At 43.1% G+C, this 20,710-nt stretch overlaps 1 protein-coding gene across 2 annotated transcripts in view; it reads left to right on the top strand.

Moving 5' to 3' along the window:
* Positions 1-4,771: 4,771 nt before the first annotated feature.
* Positions 4,772-20,710, top strand: part of htr2cl1 (5-hydroxytryptamine (serotonin) receptor 2C, G protein-coupled-like 1) — a 38,839-nt gene continuing 22,900 nt past the window's right edge. Inside the window, exon 1 of one of the 2 annotated variants that reach the window (XM_044020197.1) lies at positions 4,772-5,055. The gene's annotated coding sequence lies outside the window, so the exon portion shown is untranslated. The remainder of the gene's footprint in view (positions 5,056-20,710) is intronic. The other variant, XM_044020199.1, reaches the window with a different exon arrangement.

Raw genomic sequence — 20,710 nt, 5'->3', positions numbered from 1 at the left:
TGCTCAGTCGTTTCATTGACCCGCGGTCCTTGAAGGAAGCAATAAAAGTGAAGCGTCCTCTGATGGAAGGAACGCTTCCACACACACACACACACACACACCGACATTAACATATACACAATCTATTCTGGTCTGTACTGTTTTTGTAAAAGAAGAAGAAGAATTTATTTCATCTGATTATAATAATAATAATAATAATGATGTTAATAATAATGTGGAAGTATGTGATATTTTTAACCAGAACCAAATGTTTTAATGTCTGACTTTATTATATTTGTGTAAAGTGACTCACTTTCATTCTCTCTTCTCAGTGTTCCGTACGGCTCCACTCGTGTGTCGGGGAAAAACGTCTGCACATGGAAACATATGGTAAGTCTGCGTGTGTGTGTGTGTGTGTGTGTGTCTGTGTGTCTGTATCAACACATACACATCCCACCAACGTGTGGATGAAAATTCACTCTGTTGTTTTAAAAGAAATCTAAAGCCTACAGCGACAATGACGACGTGCAGTTTCCAGTATCTTCATTGTATTCTGTGTTTCCAGTATCTTCTGTATGTCCAGTATCTTCAGTATCTTCTCCAGTATCTTCTGTATTTCCAGTATCTTCTGTATGTTCAGTATTTTCAGTATCTTCTCCATTCTTCTGTATGTCCAGTATGGCTAAGTATCTTCTCCTGTAAAGGTATCTTTCCTGTATTTCAGTATCTTCTGTATGTCAGTATCTTCAGTATCTTCAGTATCTTCTCATCTTCTGTATTTCCAGTATCTTCTCTAGTATCTTCTGTATTTTGTTATCTTTCTCTAGTATCATATGTTCCAGTATCTTCAGTATCTTCTCCAGTATCTTCTGTATTTCCAGTATCTTCAGTATCTTCTCAGTATCTTCTAACCCTTTCCCGGTATCTTCAGTATCTTCTCCGGTATGTATGAACATTTCAAAGTGTCTTCTGCATGTTCAGTATCTTCAGCATATCTTCTCGGTATCTTATTTCCAGTATCTTCGAGTATCTTCTGTGATACTCTGATGTCTTCTCCAGTATCTCCAGTATTTCCAGTATCTTCAGTATCTTCTGTATTTCCAGTATCTTCAGTATCTTCTGTGTGTTGCTTGTGTAAAAATGGCTGCTTATTGTTGAAGGTAATTCCGTCCCACTCTGTTTAAATGAGGTCGGATAGAACAGCACCATTTTCCTGTCACAGCAATAATGTTTTGTGTGTACGTGCGAAGCCTAAAATGATCATTACAGTCATTTGGGAGTGTTTTTCATAGATCACAGGTTGTCGGTGCAGACTGCACCTTTTCTCCCTGGCAGGTGGTTAATTGTCTCCACCAGGTGCAAATCAGTGTGTGATTAGATAGCTGGAAAAGAAAAGTGAAGGGCTGCGGATTGATTAGAGGTAATCAAAGCCATTTTTATTTCACTCTGTTCACTGACGCTGCCACATGGAGAATTCACTCACTCACACACACAGAAACGTGTGTGAAGCTGGTGATGAATCTGGTGATGAATCGACAGACACGTTTGACTTAAAGGTCCTCTTTAAGACAATATTTAGATTCTTATCTGGTTAATTTGACTGTCAATGTTCGACGCGTTTCATCGGAGACGAGCTGATTAAAAGTCGTCGACTTCTCTGTAAAATGTTAACTAATGTGTTCTAAATGAAGTGAGAAGAACCAGCTTTTCCTCAGAGAATCACATCAGTTTCACGTTAGACTGACTGATTGGATCATTTGCTGGACTAAAAGTAAAGTACAGTAATAAAAGCCAACCTCAGAACTCGTCCTTGACTCTGTGAGGTTCAAAAACGAAACAGTGCGACGTGTCAGGTGAAGTCGTTCGTCTCAGAAATGATGAAACCAACGACTTTGTCCATTTTTAACTTCTTCTCCCGCTGAAGAACGAGCCCGTTTCACGTCCAGACTCTGAGTCACTCCGTCACTCTGCTGCAGTTTTACCCGAAAGACCGAGACGTTTGAGATGAGATTGTTTTTGCCGCTGGAAGGAGGTTAACGGTGCGGGTCATAAAACTGTGTGAGCGCGAAGATGCAGCACAGACACAGAAACTTCCTTCAAAGGCGACAGTCTCTGCTGCTGAATGTCTTCATCTTGAAAAGATCAAGTTCTCACATTCTAAAGTCCAACTGGGGAGAAGCTCTTTAAGTGACTCGTGTTTGAACTGCATCACAGCACGACTTCAATAAATGAATCAATGTTTGTGTGAGTGACTGTTCTGATGTCACAGACTGAGGTTGGTGTTAATGGATGCACTCAGGAGGAGGTTTCTGAGTGGGTCTCACTGCGACGACGTGATGATTCTTCTTCTTCTCAGCTTTGGTTTGTCATAGACAAATAGACAAATCCAACGATCATTCGGTCCTAAATGAATCCATGTTCATGTTTTACTGATCTGACTGAGAAGAGCAGACCATAATAATCAGAGGAGAAAGCGTTCGACGCCGGGTTCCCTTCCCTCCGGTGTCTGTCATAATGTTACATATGAATAAATGAATCAGCATCGTGATGAAAGATTCACCGACTGTTCATTTCACTGTCAGATGTTGAGCGAGTGTTTGTAATTATTGATGTGAGAGAGTGAATCTGTGAAGACTGTGACTCACGGCGAAAGATTCATGTGACATGAATATTTATTTTCATCTCATTCAGGAAGAAATTTCTTCCTCTTTTTGGCGTTTGTTTCTCGTCGTTATGAGATGAAAGAAACGTTTTTATCCTGGAAACAAAAGGAGAGGTTTGATGGAGGAGTTCACTCAGGGTGAGCTGATACGATACTCAGTATCGGTATCAGTATCAATATCTGTATTGGTATCGGTATTGGTATCGGTATTGGTATCGGATATATAATATATAGTAGGAAGTGCCTGATTTGTTCTTTGCATCATGGTTTTTTGTTTGTGGGCGGGCCTTAGGAAGATACCTGCTAATTGGCTTCCTAAGGCCCGCCCACAAACAAAGAACCACAACGCAAAGAACAAATCACGGAAGAACAAGTGTATTTTCAAACAATAGAATACAACATTTTTGAATGACTAAATGGATGTTTTATTTGCTTCTTAAAAAGTCTCGTCCCTGTCACAGTCAGAACACAGCGTCCTCTGCTGGTCAAAGTAACAATAGTCGCGTTGTATCGCCGGTGACGCGTGCTCTTGTGTCGCATGGCGTGACGAAATAGACGAAACATTCTCTGCGGCGCGTGACTGCGTTGGTGACGACGTGACGAACGATCGTGATGGAGAACCAAACTGAAGACACTTTTAAAATTCTGCCTGTCTTCATCTGCAGCGGGAAGACAATCTGAAGCATCTGCACGGACCGAGACGCGAGGGAGACGGAGGCTGAACAACAAGACGACGTGAGACATAAATCCTCTCATTACATTCTGTGTGTTTCACTTTAAAAGACAGGATTCTTCTCTCAAGGCTAATTAATTTCCAAGCTTAGGTGATGATGAGAGTATAATTCCTCTTTGAATTGACAGTATTACAGTCGTGTGTGTGTGTCTCCTCTTGTCCTTCTGTCTTTGTGGGGACTGGTGTGTTTCTTTTTCATATTGTGAGGACATTTCTGGACATTTATTCGTCCGTTCGTACGTCTGGGATTAGCTTGTGTTCACATGAAGTTGTCAATCAGCGCTAACAAGCACCCGTATGAATACACAGGTCATGTATTAGTACAAAGGTCAGATGTATTAGTACACGGGGCATGTATTAGTACTCAGGTCATGTATTAGTACACACGTCATTTATTAGTACACAGGTCTGTTGTATTAGTACACAGGTCTGTTGTATTGGTACAAGGGTCATGTATTAGTACACAGGTCAGATGTATCCAGGCTACCGGGTGTGTATAGTACACAGGTCAGATAATATCAGTACAAAAGTCGTAGCTTATTGTAGTACACAGGTCAGAAGATGTATTGGTACACACAGGTCAGATGTATCAGTACAAGGGTCATGTAGTACGGTCCGAATGTATCAGTACAAAAGGGTCATGTATTAGTACAGGTCAGGAGTAATGATAGTACAGGTCAGATGTATCAGTACAAAAAGGTCGTATGATAGTACATGGGTCAGATGTATCAGTACACAGGTCATCATGTATTAGTACACAGGACAGATGTATCCGTTACAGAGATTAAGTATGTTAGTACACAGGTCAGATGTATCAGTACAAGGGTCATGTATTAGTACACAGGACAGATGTATCAGTACGAGGGTCATGTATTAGTACACAGGTCAGATGTATCAGTACAAGGGTCATGTATTAGTACACAGGTCAGATTGTGGCAATAAAATCATCACTGGTGTTGTTTACGTTTACTGAAGCTTTTCCTGCCAACATGGCGGGGTCATGTGACATGGACATGGACATGGACATCTACAACAACTTCTGAGATGATCCATGTTTGGAGACAAATGTACACATGATTCTGTTGCAGCAGAAAATGGAATATTAACAGATTATTAGGATTATAATAATAATCTGAGTGGCTGTTTCATGAGCAGCTGCAGAAATGTGGAATTTGTGTGTGTGTGTGTGTGTGAGAGAGTGAGAGAGAGCGTGAGAGAGCAGGAGTGGGTCTGCAGTCTCTCTCTCTCTCTGTTATTCGGTGTGTGTGTGTGTGTGTGTGTTTAAACTTCTCTGAATGAAGACGCGTTTTTTTTTTCATCGTCAGAACAAACGAACCTCCGCTGACTATTATTTTTCTGTCTGGACCTTCACGCACGAGGATTCATTCATTCATTCATTCGTTCGTTCGTTCGTTCGTTCGTTCATTGTCTCTGGTCTTGTGTCTCCGCTGTTGGCGCAGGACGCGTCTCTGTGCGCGCGGACAATAATGGACTGCAGGAAGTGTTCTGAGCGTCCGGGTCGGTTTTCTGTCCGCGCGTCCGGAACCAAGTGAGCGAAAGAAGCGGCGCGTGGATCCGAACCTCCACGCAACGCCCGCGCACTGAAGCAGCACGCGGGACTGATTGTGGATGATGGACGTGGATACAGAGGCAGGGACACCGTAGAGGAGGATCTCCACTGGTGAGTGGACATTTTCAGTCTCACGCTGATCCACGAAGGTCACACTGAGCCGAGAAAAGACCACCTGTGTGTGTGTGTGCGCGCGCGCGCGAGAGAGAAAGAGATTTCAAGGAGGATGAGCCGATGGAGGTCAGTATGTGCGCGCGCGCGTGTGTATGAGGTGAAAGTTTATTTGTGTTTATTGTTTGAAGTTTCAACTAAAAACCTCCTTCTTATTTTATGTCCACGTTCAATTTTCTTCCATTTTGTGATGAAATAACGTCACGGCAGTGGATTTTTCCTCGTGAAGAGAATCTGTGGCTTGAGTGACGTGTTCTGTGTGAGTGTGTGTGTGTTCGCGTGCTGTTTACGCGTGTCATTCATAGAGAGAGGGTGTGGCTGCTCGCGTGTCCACCTCTGCTCTTCAGCAGTATATAAATAAAAACCTGCTGCAGCGTGGACTCATCCTGTTGTGTGTGTGTGTGCGCGTGCGTGCGTGCGCGTTCACTCAGTGAAGGTCCCGTTAATTCACTTGTCCTCGGGTCTAAATGTCCAAATGTCCTCGGGACTAAAAGCGTTGAGGACATGTCCAGCTGCTGTTTGACTCACTGATGGAATCTTCAACAGTTTGACACAGACTGAAGTCTCTCAACCACAGGGGGCGGAGCCTCAACACACGCACAGTCGTTCTTAGTCTGCTCCCTCTTTCCCTGTCTCTCTCTTCCTGTCTCTCTCTCTGTCTCTCTCCCTCTCTCCCTGTCTCTTTCTCTGTCTCTCTCCTTCTCTCTCTGTCTGTCTCCGTCTTTCTCTCTGTCTGTCTCTCTCTCTCTTTGTCTTGTCTTCCACTCTCTCTCTCTGTCTGTCTCTCTCGTTGTCTGTCTCGCTCCTCTCTCTGTGTCTCTCTCTCCCTGTCTGTCTCCCCTTCTGTCTCTCTCTGTCTCTCCCCTCTCCCTGTTCTCTGCCTCTCCTCTCCTCTCTCTGTCTGTCTCCGTCTTCTCTGTCTGTCTCTCTCTCTCTCTCTGTCTGTCCTCCGCGTCTGTCTCTGCCTCTCTCCCCTGTCTGTCTCCCCTGGTCTCTTGCTCTGCCTGTGTCTCCCTGTCTGTCTCTCTCTCTCTCCATGTCTGCCTCTCATGTCTGTGTCTCCCTGTTCGAGCCCTCCCCTGTCTCCCTCTCTGTCCCTGTGTCCCCCCCTCTCTCTCTCTCCCTGTCTGTCTCCTTGTCTCTCTCTCTCTGTCTGTCTGTCTCCCTTTGTCTCTCTCTCTGTCTGTGTCTCCCTGTCTCTCTCTCTCCCTGTTTCCCTGTGTGTCTCTCTCCCCCTGCCTGTCTCCACATGAACACATGGTCAGTGCTGAGGTCGAGGGTTCGATTTCCACCCGTGCCCTGGTCTTTATTCACATGAATAATTCAGAACCTACCTTGTTCTTGACGTCCGAGTGAAGGTTGAGGGGTTCGATTCCCGCCTGTGCCCGTCTCATAGACATGACACCTGTGTGCGTCCTGCAGTCCTAAAGGTCGATGAGCTGAAGATGCAATCGTGGTCTGAAAGTGTCACACGTCTGCGTTCAAACCTTCGTCTTTTGATCCATAGAAACACTGAGAGTTTAGCGCCGCGTCCAGCGCTTTGTTCTTTTCTGTCTCGATTGGAAAAACAAGCAAATTGTGGCGGAAAATGGATTTTAAAGTGGAGCGCAGTCTTTCAGGGAATGAGCTTGAACTTTGTGAGGTGATGCTGTTTGGTGCATTTGTATTCATCGATTTTAGCGTCTGTGAGAACGTGTGTGTGTTTGTCTCCAGGCCGTGCTCGTGTTTTGTCCGTCTTTACGAGGACAGCGTGTCTTCATTTGTTGAAAAGGTGACATGAAATCAGTGTGTTTTCCCCTGATCACTGTGTGTTGTTGTGGATATTTAACACTGCAGCGTCTAAGTGTGTGTGTGTGTCATTTACAATCTTCTTCTCTCCGTCTTCTTCTCTCCGTCTTCTTCTCTCCGTCTTGGCTGAGACTCACAGGTTCAGTCATGTGAAACATTCGTCCTTGGATGTGTCAGACAGTCAGATCTTTTTTGACAAGCACAGGAGCTTCATTTTTTTTATATAAAAAAAAACCCAGTGAGTGAATCAATGTCAGCTGCTGTTTGTGGATTTGGAAACAAACTGACGTGATTTACATCGTCTCTGTAAATGAGGACAAGGTTCAAATGTGTAAATCTGTGACTTTTGTGGTTTTTGATTTAAAGCATTTGAGAAATTCATCCAGTGTAAAAAAAAGAAGAGAGCAACTGCTATGAAATCATTACTTTTTAAATGAGATATGAACTTGTTAAATAGTCTGGTTTTCTTAGATCTGTAAATATTGGACATGAATATTTTCAGTCTTTGGAGAAAATGAAACATGTTTGTAGAAGATTGTCTGGAGATTTGTATGAAATTAGATTTGTGTCAATATTTTCAAACAACACAAGCGAGGGAGAGAAAAGAACTAGCGAAGGAGAGCAAAGAACTAGCAGCAAAGAACTAGCAAAGGAGAGCAAAGAACTAGTGAAGTAGAGCAAAAGAGCAAAGAGAAAAAATAACTAGCAAAGGAGAGCAAATAACTGGAGGGAAAGAACTAGCGAGGGAGCGCAGAAGGAGAGCAAAGAACAGGAGCAAATAACTAGTGAGGGACAGCAAATAACTAGCAAAGGAGAGCAAAGAACTAGCAAAGGAGAGCAAAGAACTAGCGAGGGAGAGCAAAGAAGTAGCGAGGGAGCACAAATAACTAGTGAGGGACAGAAGCAAAGGAGAGCAAATAACTAGCAAAGGGAGAGCAAAGAAGTAACTGAGGAGTGCAAATAACTAGAGAGCAAAGAAGTAGCGAGGCGCAAATAACTAGCTAGCAAGGAGAGCAAATAACTAGCTGTAAAGAACTAGTGAAAATAACTAGCAAGGAGCAAATAACTAGTGAGGAGAGCAAAGTACTACTGGAGTGTAAAGAACTAGCGAGGGCAAAGGAGGGAGAGCAAAGAACAAATAACTAGGGAGAGCAAATAACTAGCAAAGAACTAGCGAAGTAGCAAAGAGCAAATAACTAGAGTGTAAAGAACTGAGGAGTGCAAATAACTAGCAAAGAGAGCAAATAACTAGCGAGGCAAAGAACTAGAGGGTGCAAATAACTAGCAAAGGAGAGCAAATAACTAGCGGAGAGCAAAGAACTAGCGAGGGCAAAGAACTAGCAAAAGGAGAGCAAATAACTAGAGGAGTGTAAAGAACTAAGGCAAAACTAGCAAAGAGGAGCAAAGAACTAACAAATAACTATAACTAGCGAGAGGAGAGCAAAGAACAATTAAATAACTAGCAAAGCAAATAACTAGCAAAGCAAATAACTAGCAAAGGAGAGCAAATAACTAGCGAGGGAGCGCAAAGAACAAACATATTTTCAAACAATAAAATATAATATTTTGGAATGATTAAATCGAATCAGTGCGTGAAAAAGTGAATGTTGATTTTTGACAAACTATTGAGTAAATTAAAGGGATAGTTCAGATGTGTCTTCTCCCTTTAACACGTTCAAACGCGCGTTTCTTCGTCACTGAAAGTTTCTCCATCAAAAGAAGTAAAAAAAACTCTGTGATGAACTTGTTTTTATTTTCCTGCGTCACCTCCGCCCTTGATTTACTTTTAGCTTTTGTGTCACTCTAAAGATTTTAAGAGTGAATGCAAAAATACAAACAAAGGAAAAAAGCTGCGATAAAAAGAAAATAGCTGGAGCCTTGAACAGTTTTATGAATCCTTGAAAAAGATTCTTCGCCGCGAGAAAGTGGCAAACAAACGTCACAGGATTTCAATCCAGAGTAGAAAGCAGAGATGGTGTTTAGAGAGTTTGGGTTTAATAAATTCTAATTTAGAATGAACCGTTATGACTTTTCCTCACATTCAAATGTCTTTAAATGTCACGACTCTGTGCAGACACGAGTTTAAGAAAACTCTTCTGTTTGGTTGCCTGACCTCTGACCTCATGACCTCTGGGAAGCCTGACACATAAAAAATTCACCGTTTTTCCAACTGAGACGTTTTGTTGTTTGTTTTTGTTTGTGGGCGGGCCTTAAGCGATGTAAAGACTGTCTGTAAATCTGTTCATTGATTCTTTCGCTACAATCATCGCAACAGCAAACGCTCTGCGCTCGCTTTTCCCCACAGGAAGATGTTCATTCCTGCTGAGAGAAGCTGAAAAATCCCACAGTCCCTGAACGACACGCACTGTACTGTATGACTGTGTGTGTGTGTGTGTGTGTGTGTGTGTGTCACATGACTGTCACTTAACAATGCAGCCATGACGGCAGCGTCACGCTTGTGTGCACACGCAGATGAACGTACGCCAATGTTGTTCCTGCTGTCAGACACACACGCACACACACACGCACACACACACACACACACGTCTCTCAGGTTCCCAGGGAGTTTCCCTCACTGTGTGTGTGTGTGTGTGTGTGTGTGTGTGTGTGTGTGTGTGTGTGTGTGTGTGTTCATACATGCAGATCTTAAGCCCCTCCAGCATTTGACAAATGACATCAGGGAATTGTGGAAATCTCATCCCTGCTTTAACAAAGAGGAGCACACACGCACACACACACACACACACACACAGATAAAATGTTAATAAGCCATGTTTTTATTTAAAAATGATTATTATTTCTACAATAACACAAGTGTTTGTGAATTTACTGAAATTCTTTCCTTGATTCCTCAGTCCTTTCTGCCTAAAGTCCAGCTTCTCCAGCTTCTCCTCTCCCTTCCTCCCTTCCTTCCTTCCTTCCTTCCTTCCTTCCTTTCTTGACTTCAAACCCACTCTCTCCGGTGATCTGTCCGTTCTTTGATTCTTACCTCTTCCTTTCCTCTGCTTGTTCATCTGTCTCTCCTCCTCCTCCTCCTTCGTCTCTTATCCCCCGTTCACATGCAATCCGTCCTTCTCTGCCTCATCTTCCTCGCTTCATCCTGTCCTTTCTGAGCCTTTCTCTCCGCTCACGTCTTCCGCTCATCCTCTTTCTTTTCACCTGCTTTCCTTTTACTCTGTGTCTGTCCACAGTCTGTCCAAAGTCTGTCCACAGTCTGTCCACAGTCTGTCCAGAGTCCAGAGTCTGCTGCTTATTCTACGTTCTCTGCTGTTTGAGTGAATTTCTCCTGAGAAAAGTGAGAAATGAGCAGCAGGTAATTGAAAAGTCTCTTTTATTCGTTCACTATTAGAGAAGCAGGTGTTTAGCTTCGTGCTCACGTGCAACAAGAATATATTAAATCGTCAGCGTCTCACAGCTGACGGTGACTAATGGAGCTGTTCGCCCGCTCTCTGATTCTCTCTCCGACATTGTGATTCCGTACTTTCTTCATTTCCGTGAAGAGAATGTAGAATTTGACGCATCAATCACAACAGCTGATTGTGACGCAGCTGAAAATGAGATAAAAGATCATAAATGAGTTTTGGAAAAGAAAACGTCCAGAATGTCGCCGTCATTAAAATAACATGACATTTACGTGTTGTTTACATCAGAGACAAAAACATGTGTCATAGTTCAGTTTAAACACAAACCAAAACTCCTTGAGCTGAAATGAAAATGAAAGAAAAGGAAGGACAAAGGGAAAAAAGGGCGGTAAAGAAGGAGGTGAAGGATGGACAAAGAAAGGAGGGGAAGAGAAAAGGATGAAGACACAAAGTATCCGAGGTTCATACGATTGACTGTTTTAGGATTGGAAGCACGCACACACACAATCAATGAAACACAACAGACGACGGAGAAATAACGAGAAATGAAAGAAGAGACGCTGAAACAAAACATCAGGCAACGTTTTAACGAACACGGACAGATGCACGGGAAACTTACCAGGGAAAACAAGTCCTGCTTTCTCCTGGTCTGTTCTGGTCTGTTCTTGTTTCTCCTGGTCTGTTTGTTCTGTTTTCTCCTGGTCTGTTCTGCTTTCTCCTGGTCTCTGTTCCTGGTCTGTTCTGCTGTGGTTTCTCCTGGTCTGTTCTGGTTTCTCCTGGTCTGTGCTTGTTGTTTCTCCTGGTCTGTTTTGTTCTGTTTTCTCCTGGTCTGTTCTTTGTTTCTCCTGGTCTGTTCTTGTTTCTCCTGGTCTGTTTGTTCTTGTTTCTTCTGGTCTGTTCTGGTTTCTCTAGTCTGTTCTGGTGTATTGGTTTCTCCTGGTCTGTTCTTGTTTCTCCTGGTTTATTTGTTTCTCCTGGTCTTCTTGTTTCTCCTGGTCTGTTCTTGTTTCTCCTGGTCTGTTCTTGTTTCTCCTAGTCTGTTCTGGTCTGTATTGGTTTCTCCATGCTGTTCTGGTTTCTCCTGGTCTGTTCTGTTTTTCTCCCTGGTCTGTTCTTGTTCTCCTGGTCTGTTCTGGTCTGGAGTGTGTTCTCCCTGGTCTTGTTCTGGTCTGTAGTAGTTTCTCCTGGTCTGTTCTTATTTCTCTGGTCTGGTCTGTTTTCTCTGGTCTGTTCTTGTTTCTCATGGTCTGTTCTGGTCTGTTCTTGTTTCTCCTGGTCTGTTCTGGTCTGTATTGTTTCTCCTGGTCTGTTCTGGTTTCTCCTGGTCTGTTCTGGTTCTCCTGGTCTGTTCTTTATTTCTCCTGGTCTGTTCTGGTTTCTCCTGGTCTGTTCTTGTTTCTCCTGGTCTGTTCTTGTTTCTCCTGGTCTGTTCTGGTTTTTCTCCTGGTCTGTTCTTGTTTCTCCTGGTTTGCTCTCATTGTTTTTTTACTGACACAATCATGTGTCTGATGTTGTCAGTGATCATGACTTCACTGTGTCCTGCTGTGGCACATGACTCTGTTACTCTGTCTCTCTCCTCTCGTCTCCTCTCCTCTCCTCTCCTCTCCCCTCGTCTCCTCTCCTCTCCTCGTCTCCTCCCCTCTCCTCTCCTCACCTCTCTTGTCTCCTCTAGTCTCCTCTGTCTCCTCTCCTTTCCTCTCGTCTCACTCTCCTCTCCTCTCGTCTCCTCGTCTCCTCTCCTCTCCTCTCCTCTCCTCCCTCTCTCACCTCCTCGTCTCCCTCTCCTCTCCCTCCCTCCGTCTCCTCCTCGGTCTCCCCTCGTCTCCTCGTCTCCTAGTCTCCTCCCTCTCGTCTCCTCTCGTCTCCTCTCGGTCTCCCTCTCTCCTCTCCTCTCCTCTCCTCTCTCCCCTCTCGTCTCCTCTCCTCTCGTCTCCCCTCGTCTCCTCTCCCCTCGTCTCCCTCTCCTCTGTCTCTCTCTCCCCTCGTCTCTCTCGTCTCCTCTCGTCTCCTCTCCTCTCCTCTCCTCTCCTCTCCCCTCGTCTCCTCTCCCCTGTCTCCTCTCCCCTCCCATCTCCCTCTCTCCTCTCGTCTCACCTCCCCTCTCCTCTCCTCTGTCTCTCTCCTCTCCTCTCCTCTCGGTCTCGTCTCCTCTCCTCTCCTCTCCTCTTATCTGGATCTCCTCTCCTCTAGCGTCTCCTCTCCCTCTCCTCTCCTCTCGTCCGTCTCCTCCAGTCTCCTCGTCTCCTCCCCTCGTCTCCTCCGTCTCGTCTCCTCTCCCTCTCGCCTCCTCTCGTCTCCTCTCCTCTCTCGTCTCCCTCTCCCCTCGTCTCCTCTCTCCTCGGTCTCCTCTCTCCTCTCTCCTCTCTCTCTCCTCTCCTCTCTCCTCTCCTCTCCTCTCTCCTCCTCGTCTCCTCTCCTCTCCTCTCCTCTCCTCTCGTCTCCTCTCCCTCTCCCTCTCGTCTCCCCTCGTCTCCTCTCCTCTCTCCTCCCTCTCCTCTCGTCTCTCCTCTCCTCTCCTCGTCTCGTCTCTCTCGTCTCCTCTCGTCTCCTCCCCTCTCCTCTCCCTCTCCTCGTCTCCTCTGCGTCTCCCCTCTCCCTCTCCTCTCGTCAGAACAGTAAAATAACGACAGTGAAGGTGTTCATAATAAATGACTTGCATCAGCAGCGTCGACTCACTTCAAAGTCGTCGTCCTCTGCTGCTTTTCATTTATATGGTTGTTTTTTTTTCTTCTCTAAATTTAATTTCACTTTTCTCAGGTTCAAGGACATGTCGTCTCCCTCCCTCTCGTCTCTCTCGTCTCTCTGTCCCTCTGTCTCTGTCTCTGTGTCTGCATGGACGTTATCGCAGCACAGCCTAAAAACCCTGACGTCGCTGATGTTGACATTCGTCCTCTTATCAGTGACGTGTTTGTGCTCGAGCTCACGTTTTGTGTCACTTTCTCTCTGCGGCTTGTTTTGGACGATTAGTCTTATCAGCTGTTTTTGTCCCACACACACACACACACACACGCACACACACACACACACACACACACACACACGCACACTCTCTCTCACGCTCGCTGCTGATAACGTTATTAGACATTTATCAGCAGGATCCTGATGCCGTTTTCTGATGATGAGCCAAAGTGAATTGTGGGGGTCAGGGGTCAGAGGTCAGAGTTGAAGGTCACTCACTGACTTACGAGCACTGTAAAGAAAAAAGGCAATTTTTCAGGTTTGTCTCGACTTGCAGCCGCATTTCAAAGCAAACAGCTGTCGCCACTTGCCGTCCTGTCTTTAGTTCGTCACAGGAAAAAGATCATAGTGCTACACACACACACACACACACACACACACACACACACACACACACACACACACACACACACACAGGGAGAGAGGGTCAAATGAATGAACTAAAAACAAAAACCAAAGGACTCTTCACTTATTCTTCTGTCGTGAAACAAAGCGACTCAAACGCTCCAATCGTGCTTGTGAGAAATTCTGACGTGAGGGAGTGAGACGGTCGTGAACGTTAGTGCGGCGCGAGACACAAGCGATCGAGGAGAGACGAAGGTTTTCACGGAGGGAATCACAGTGAGCAGAGACGAATTTAAAAACTGACAATAATCCTCCTCCACAATCCAGGATCCATATTTTCTATTATCTTCACTTTACTTCTTTTTTACTTTATTTTACTTCTTTTTATTTTACTTCTTTTTGCTTCACTTCTGTTTACTTTATTTTGCTTCATTTTACTTCACTTTATTTCTTTTTTTTACTTCTTTTTACTTCACTTTACCTCATTTTACTTCTCTTTACTTCACTTTGCTTCATTTTACTTCACTTTACTTCTTTTTTACTTTATTTGACTTCTTTTTACTTTATTTTACTTCTTTTTACTTCACTTTATTTCTTTTTTTACTTCATTTTACTTCACTTTACTTCTTTTTTACTTTATTTGACTTCTTTTTACTTCACTTTATTTCTTTTTTTACTTCATTTTACTTCACTTTACTTCATTTTACTTCACTTTATTTCTTTATTTTACTTCTTTTTACTTCACTTTATTTCTTTTTTACTTCTTTTTACTTCTTTTTACTTCATTTTACTTCACTTTACTTATTTTTTACTTTATTTGACTTCTTTTTACTTCACTTTATTTCTTTATTTTACTTCTTTTTACTTCACTTTATTTCTTTTTTTAACTTCTTTTTACTTCACTTTACTTCATTTTACTTCACTTTACTTCTTTTTTACTTTATTTGACTTTTTTTTACTTCATTTTACTTCACTTTGCTTCATTTTACTTCACTTTATTTCTTTTTTTTTTACTTCATTTTACTTCACTTTGCTTCACTTCTTCTTACTTTACTCCACACACTGATGTGAGTAGTTTGTCTCTCGCCCTCTTCACCATATGGACACTCCTGCTGTTGCTCTCTCTCTCTCTCTCTCTCTCTCTCTCTCTCTCTCGTAGTAGACGAGCAGACGGAGGAAGGAAGTGTGAATCCGGGCCACACACACACACACACACACTTCCTCCTTCCTTCTCTTCCTTCCTGCCACGCTTTTCATTTTATTCATTGAAATTCATTTCACGAAAAGTGAGTGCACGTTTCCCTCCAGCCAAGAACATGACTGACTGTGAGGGGGCGGGGCTTCGTGCATGACATCACTGTTGTCGCACACGTGCAACAGAGAGCACAGCGGTGGACGTAAGAACTGTGACCGTTGGCCGTCGCCATGGTAACAGCTGATGCTGACGCCAGTCACATCTGTTACACGCAGAGGGCGTGGCCTAACCCTCAACCGCTGCATTTGAATTCATTTCATGACTCAGCAGTTTGAGAGACTTGGTGTGTGTGTGTGTGTGTGTGTGTGAAGAAGTCTTTTGTTTGTGAGCGGTTTCATCAATATTTCATGTTTTTATTGATTTCAGACGGTTTCTCAGGGAGGAGCTGCAACATCACACCATCACACGGACAAATCACTGATTAATGATGCGATGATTAAGTTAAACTGCCGCTGAAGGTGTGCGATGGTTCACAGAGAGTTAGACAATGGACGGACAGAGAGACAAGGACTGATGGAGACGGAGACAAAGACTGCCTCATTAGAGTTGAAGTCAGTCACTGTCAATGAAATCCAATGCTTCACTTTTAATGGTCCTTCAGACACACACACACACACACACACATAATGTTTATTGACATCTGCACAGTTAGACCATTGATCCAAACACTATTGATCTTTTCTTCTTCTCTGTAAAATGATATGAGTGCCACACTTTAGCCTCACGTCTCACTGTGGTTTACTATGGCGTCACGTTTGTGAAGCACAGAAATGACATTTCGAGGAGAAATGATACGCGAGAAAACGCGATTAAGCGCTGCGATTGGAGACGATACAGCCAATCTAAATTGATATAGTCTCCGACTGGTTGATTTCGTGGCAGATTTGGCAGCGGAGAGATTTGAGAGCGAGCGTGCGGCGGATTGTGAGGGCAGTAAAACTGAGCGAGAGGGCTTATTGTCGCGCGTTAAAATGAACAATTGCAAACATGCAAATACATGTACTGAGCTGAAATTCTGTGCTTGCAAAATGAAATTTTCTGTGCTCAAAATCTCATAAATCTCACTTGTGGTTCTTCAGTAGTTTCTTTACCATGAAAACAATATTTAGAATTACACATTAAATCTCCTTCTGCGTTTGAGTCTACAGTAGATCTGTGTCTGTGTATCCTGCACCGTTATGATTATGGGATGTCAGGAGTCGCAGTGTGTGTTTGTGGATTCTTGGAGCACGAAGTCACAGTGAGCTCTTCTGTTTTGTGAACAGTGTTGTTATTGTGAAGACTTGTGGGCTGTGTCTGCAGTGAAAGAGAAACTTTACAGTGTGTTATTTGGTTTTTACAGCATTGGTAAAAACACACAAACCCATATTTTTATAAAGCGATACATGACGACGGGTTTAACAAAGACAATTCAGGAGTTTGATCTTTTACAGCTACACACACACACACACACCTGTCCTCTCCTACATAAATATTGAGCGCACTTTACCTCACAACCTCCACCCACACACACACGCCAAAGAGAAAACAAACACACACCTACGCTGATTGTTAAATGAGTTTGTGAGAGAAGTCAGTAAAAGAACATGAATCTTCTCTTTCGCGGCGTTACAAAAAAACGCTGACTCAGCATAAATACAAACGGAATATACTGAACATAGTGTATCTGCTGGGAGACGTAAAGCCTGATGCCGTGAGTTCAAGTACCTGTTGCTGTGTTTTTATTTTTAAAAATGTCCTTTAACTTTCATCATGTGTCCACTTTGATGAAACAATTCAAATGAATGCAGGGGATTGGCTTTTGGCCAGTGATGATACTAGCTTATTATTAATGATATTAATAATATTAATGTTAGTATGAATATTAATATCAATAATTATTAACAATAATAATAATAATAATCATTATACGGCACTCTCTCTGAACGATAGCTACTCCACGTTGTTATTGAGTGTAGGAAGGTGGAAGTGGTTTATTTTAAGAGGGAAAACTGACAAACTTTTCTACATTAATTCTACATTAGGACCATTACGTGAATGGGCGATGGAGAGAATTATGGGCTGTGTTTCATTGGAAGTTACTTTTTTGAAAGCAATATCCATAAATATCCAGAGTGCATATGAATGAATGCATGAGATCATTTAATTCTCGGAATGACAAATGAGGTTTTTCCCCAACTGTTCATTTACAGGGAAAAATGTGTTATAATAATAATAATAATAATAATAAATAATAAACAACTAACCTGCAGTAAAATATACATGTGGTGACACATTCATAATACACACACATGCAAATATGCTTTTCTGCCCTAAACACACGCACATATATTAATATTAATATCAATAATAATTATTATGACTAATAATAATACTACTAATAATAATAACAATAATAATAATAACAATAACAACAATTATTATTATAATAATAATAGTAAAAATTATAACAACAATAATAATATAATAATAACAATAATAATAGTACTAATAATAACAACAATAATAATAGTACTAATAATAACAACAATAATAATATAATAATAACAACAATAATAATAACAATAATAATAATAATGATAATAATAATAATAATCATCATTATAAGGCACGGTGGCGGTGCTATGTTGTTATTGACAGTAGTCTCAGAACTTTGTAGCCACAGTTTTGACGAGGCTAAAGTCCAGCGTGACAGAAGGTGAAATCCCGGTGCTACAGTTTGAAGGTGAGATGACAGTTTGCAGCAGTCGGTTGTTATGGAAACAAAGTGCATCGGTGATGACTCTTGTCAAAGAGTCATGAATCAGTGGGAGGATATTTAGTGTTTTTTGGGTCGTTCGCTCGTTTGCTTCTTCCTTCTTCTTGTGGTAGATTTTCAAAAAAGATTTCTGAATCACCGACCGACCCCGGGAGAAATGACGGATATAACTTTTCAGTTTTCAGGAAATTCCACCACAACTACGCACACGATGCACAACAGTTTGGACTCTGTCGCCCACGCCGTCCGATCCCACCCGGAGTAAAGCGATGGCGAGTGCGATGCACATTGATTTATGTATTTCTTGAGCTTGAAAGTTTGCCAAATGGATTTTAATCTCCATTTTTCCCCTGTGGACTCGCTCTGTCTGTCACATTCTCCTTAAGAGACGATTAAAGCGCACAAGCTGTGACGCCGGCGTCGTCTTGATCTCTCACGTGTGTCAGTCACTGCTGATGGTCATTGCGCCGTACGCGGTCGTCGTAGCATGAATGTGGACATGAGTGAAAATGTCTCCGCTCTGTCTCTGAGGCGTCTTTTCTTGTCTTTGTTGTTCTTCCCGTCGACAAACGGGACAAATGACACACGTGTGTGTTGCGTCCTCCTCATTGTGCATGCTGTGTGTGTTTCTGTGTGTGTCACACAGCGCCTGCAATGTGGAGGCTGAGACACGCAGAGACGAGGACGAGTTGTATGAAGATGAGTTTTTTTGTTTTTTTTGCACATGAGCTTCAACCAATTTGAACATTTTTGGTGCCAAAGACTCCGCCTCTCCCCTTTTTGCATCACCTGCTGCAAATGAGTGGATGTGACTTCCTGTGTCTCTCCACATGTGGGCGGTGTCAGTGACAGACCTGTTCCTCTGAAGTGTGAAGCTTCCTCTGCCGCTGCTTATTATTGTGAACCGCAGTGGCATCATGGAGCCGTGGTGACACGACGACTGCGCTAACATCACAGCTCTGCTCATAAGAAGAAGAAAAAAGAAAAAAGAACCACATGGTTATTTGTAGCATTAACTGGAATTATTCAAGCAATTTATTTCCTGGTCTCCCAGGGTTGTTCCTGCTAACACCCACTCAAGTCTGAAGAATAATCCCTGAGCTTGTGTTTCATATCAGATTTAATCCTTAGACTTGTGTTTCATATTAAATTGAAGAGATTAACCCAACACATGCTCAGTGTTTTCTCTGAAATGAGCCTTTTCTTGTTCCCCCCTGATGACAGTAACCGCTTACGTCGCTCATCCCCATGTTTCCTCAGATTTCTCCTCCTCTTCCACGTCTGTCATCCTTCGTTCCACTCACACAGCCAACACCGCATGCTAATTAGCTTAGTGTGGCGCTCGCCGATCCCATGGGAAGTGCCACTGGGTAATTAGCTTGTGGCTAATAACCATAGCAGTGGCACAGTGGAGCCAGAGAGGAGACTCGCGGTCACGTCCACGTGATTGTTTTGTTGTGATGTCAGCGCCTGAATGTTGCGGTGAAGGAGCCGTTTCGCTGACGACCGTTTGCTACTGTAAAGACTGGACATCCCAGCATAATCATTGTTATGAGGACAGACATGCTGTCTCAACACGACAAGACGCACATCAGACAATATGTCAAGACGGTGAATAGATGTTGTTGGAGACACGTTAACAGGCTAATGGGCTAGCGGGCTAATGATGTTGGCAGATCTCCACAGAGACGTTGGGGGTGAATCTCAGACACGTGGACCTCACAGTGAGCAGGAGACGGATTCAAATCACGGACTCAGACTAGATTTACCGAGAGCTATAGCAACATTAACACAGCACTTATTTACATTACAACGGAAGTGTGCTAACAGGAAGTGCTCCTTGGGTTTTCCAGGGAGAGACAGTGGAAGTGATTTCTGTGAAGTTGAATCTCAGAGAAACACAAACACGACTTTCATGGTTGTGTTTGCTTGTTGACACTTCGACTCTCCTCTCATGTTTATGGCTCAGTGCTTGATGTATGGTGTTTTCTCTCCGAACGATAGCTACTCCACGTTGTTATTGAGTGTAGGAAGGTGGAAGTGGTTTATTTTAGGAGGGAAAACTGACAAACTCAGGCAATTCTACATTAGGACCATTACGTGAATGGGCGATGGAGAGAATTATGGGCTGTGTTTCATTGGAAGTTTCTTTTTTGAAAGCAATATCCATAAATATCCAGAGAAAATGAATGCATGAGATCATTTAATTCTCAGAATGACAAATGAGGTTTTTCCCCAACTGTTCATTTTCAGGGAAAAATGTGTTTAAAATAATGAACAACTAACCTGCAGTAAAATATACATGTGGTGACACACACACACACACACACAAATATGCTTTTCTGCCCTAAACACACGCACACGGACAAATTATTCATGTATTCAGAGGAGGCTGACTCATGTTGTGGAAATACTTGTGCAGTGGTCCACTCCACGCTCCATTTAGTGCATGAATGAGTTATTGGCTGTGTAAATGGACAGCGCTGCCACCTTTTTATACAGACAGTGGACAGTGTTTCTCAGCAGAGGCTTCACTCCATTAACCACCGGTTTGACCTCATTACAGCCAAACAAGCCACACAACATGTAATGTCATCTAACGTCATGTAACGAGATGTAACGCAGATGTTATGTAACTTTCCCAAAAGAACAAGTATTTTTTATTTTTTTTTTTTTGCTTTATGTAACGTTGGTAATCAGGTGAGAAGAGAACAAAACGAAAAACCTGCCAGAATCAGGATCAGGAAGTTCAAGAGAAATCGATGAAAATCAGATCTCTAAAGTATTTATCACGTCGGAGATGTCGGACTCCAGACTCATAAGTTTGAGCGGGTTCTGGTTTAGGGAGGATCGGATCTGTGGAACATCATCTTCTACACTTGATTCAGAGTTACTTCTTCAAGCGTCTGTCTCCGGTCGCTGCAGACGTGTGTAAATGCAGATGATCGGCGTACGTGTCGGTCTGTGGACGTCTCAGTCCAGGACTTTCCACTGTGGGCGGTTCCACTGGGAAAATGAGGCGCTAACATTGGCTGTTTGTTCTTAAACACGGACACAAACGTTTCCTCTGGTTTTTTGTCTCGTCCATCTTGATGATGATGATGATGATGATGATGAAGTCTATGCAGC

The sequence above is a fragment of the Solea senegalensis genome, linkage group LG3, assembly GCF_019176455.1.
Source record: "Solea senegalensis isolate Sse05_10M linkage group LG3, IFAPA_SoseM_1, whole genome shotgun sequence".
NCBI lineage: Eukaryota > Metazoa > Chordata > Actinopteri > Pleuronectiformes > Soleidae > Solea > Solea senegalensis.
This window is presented reverse-complemented; position numbering and strand designations above follow the sequence as displayed.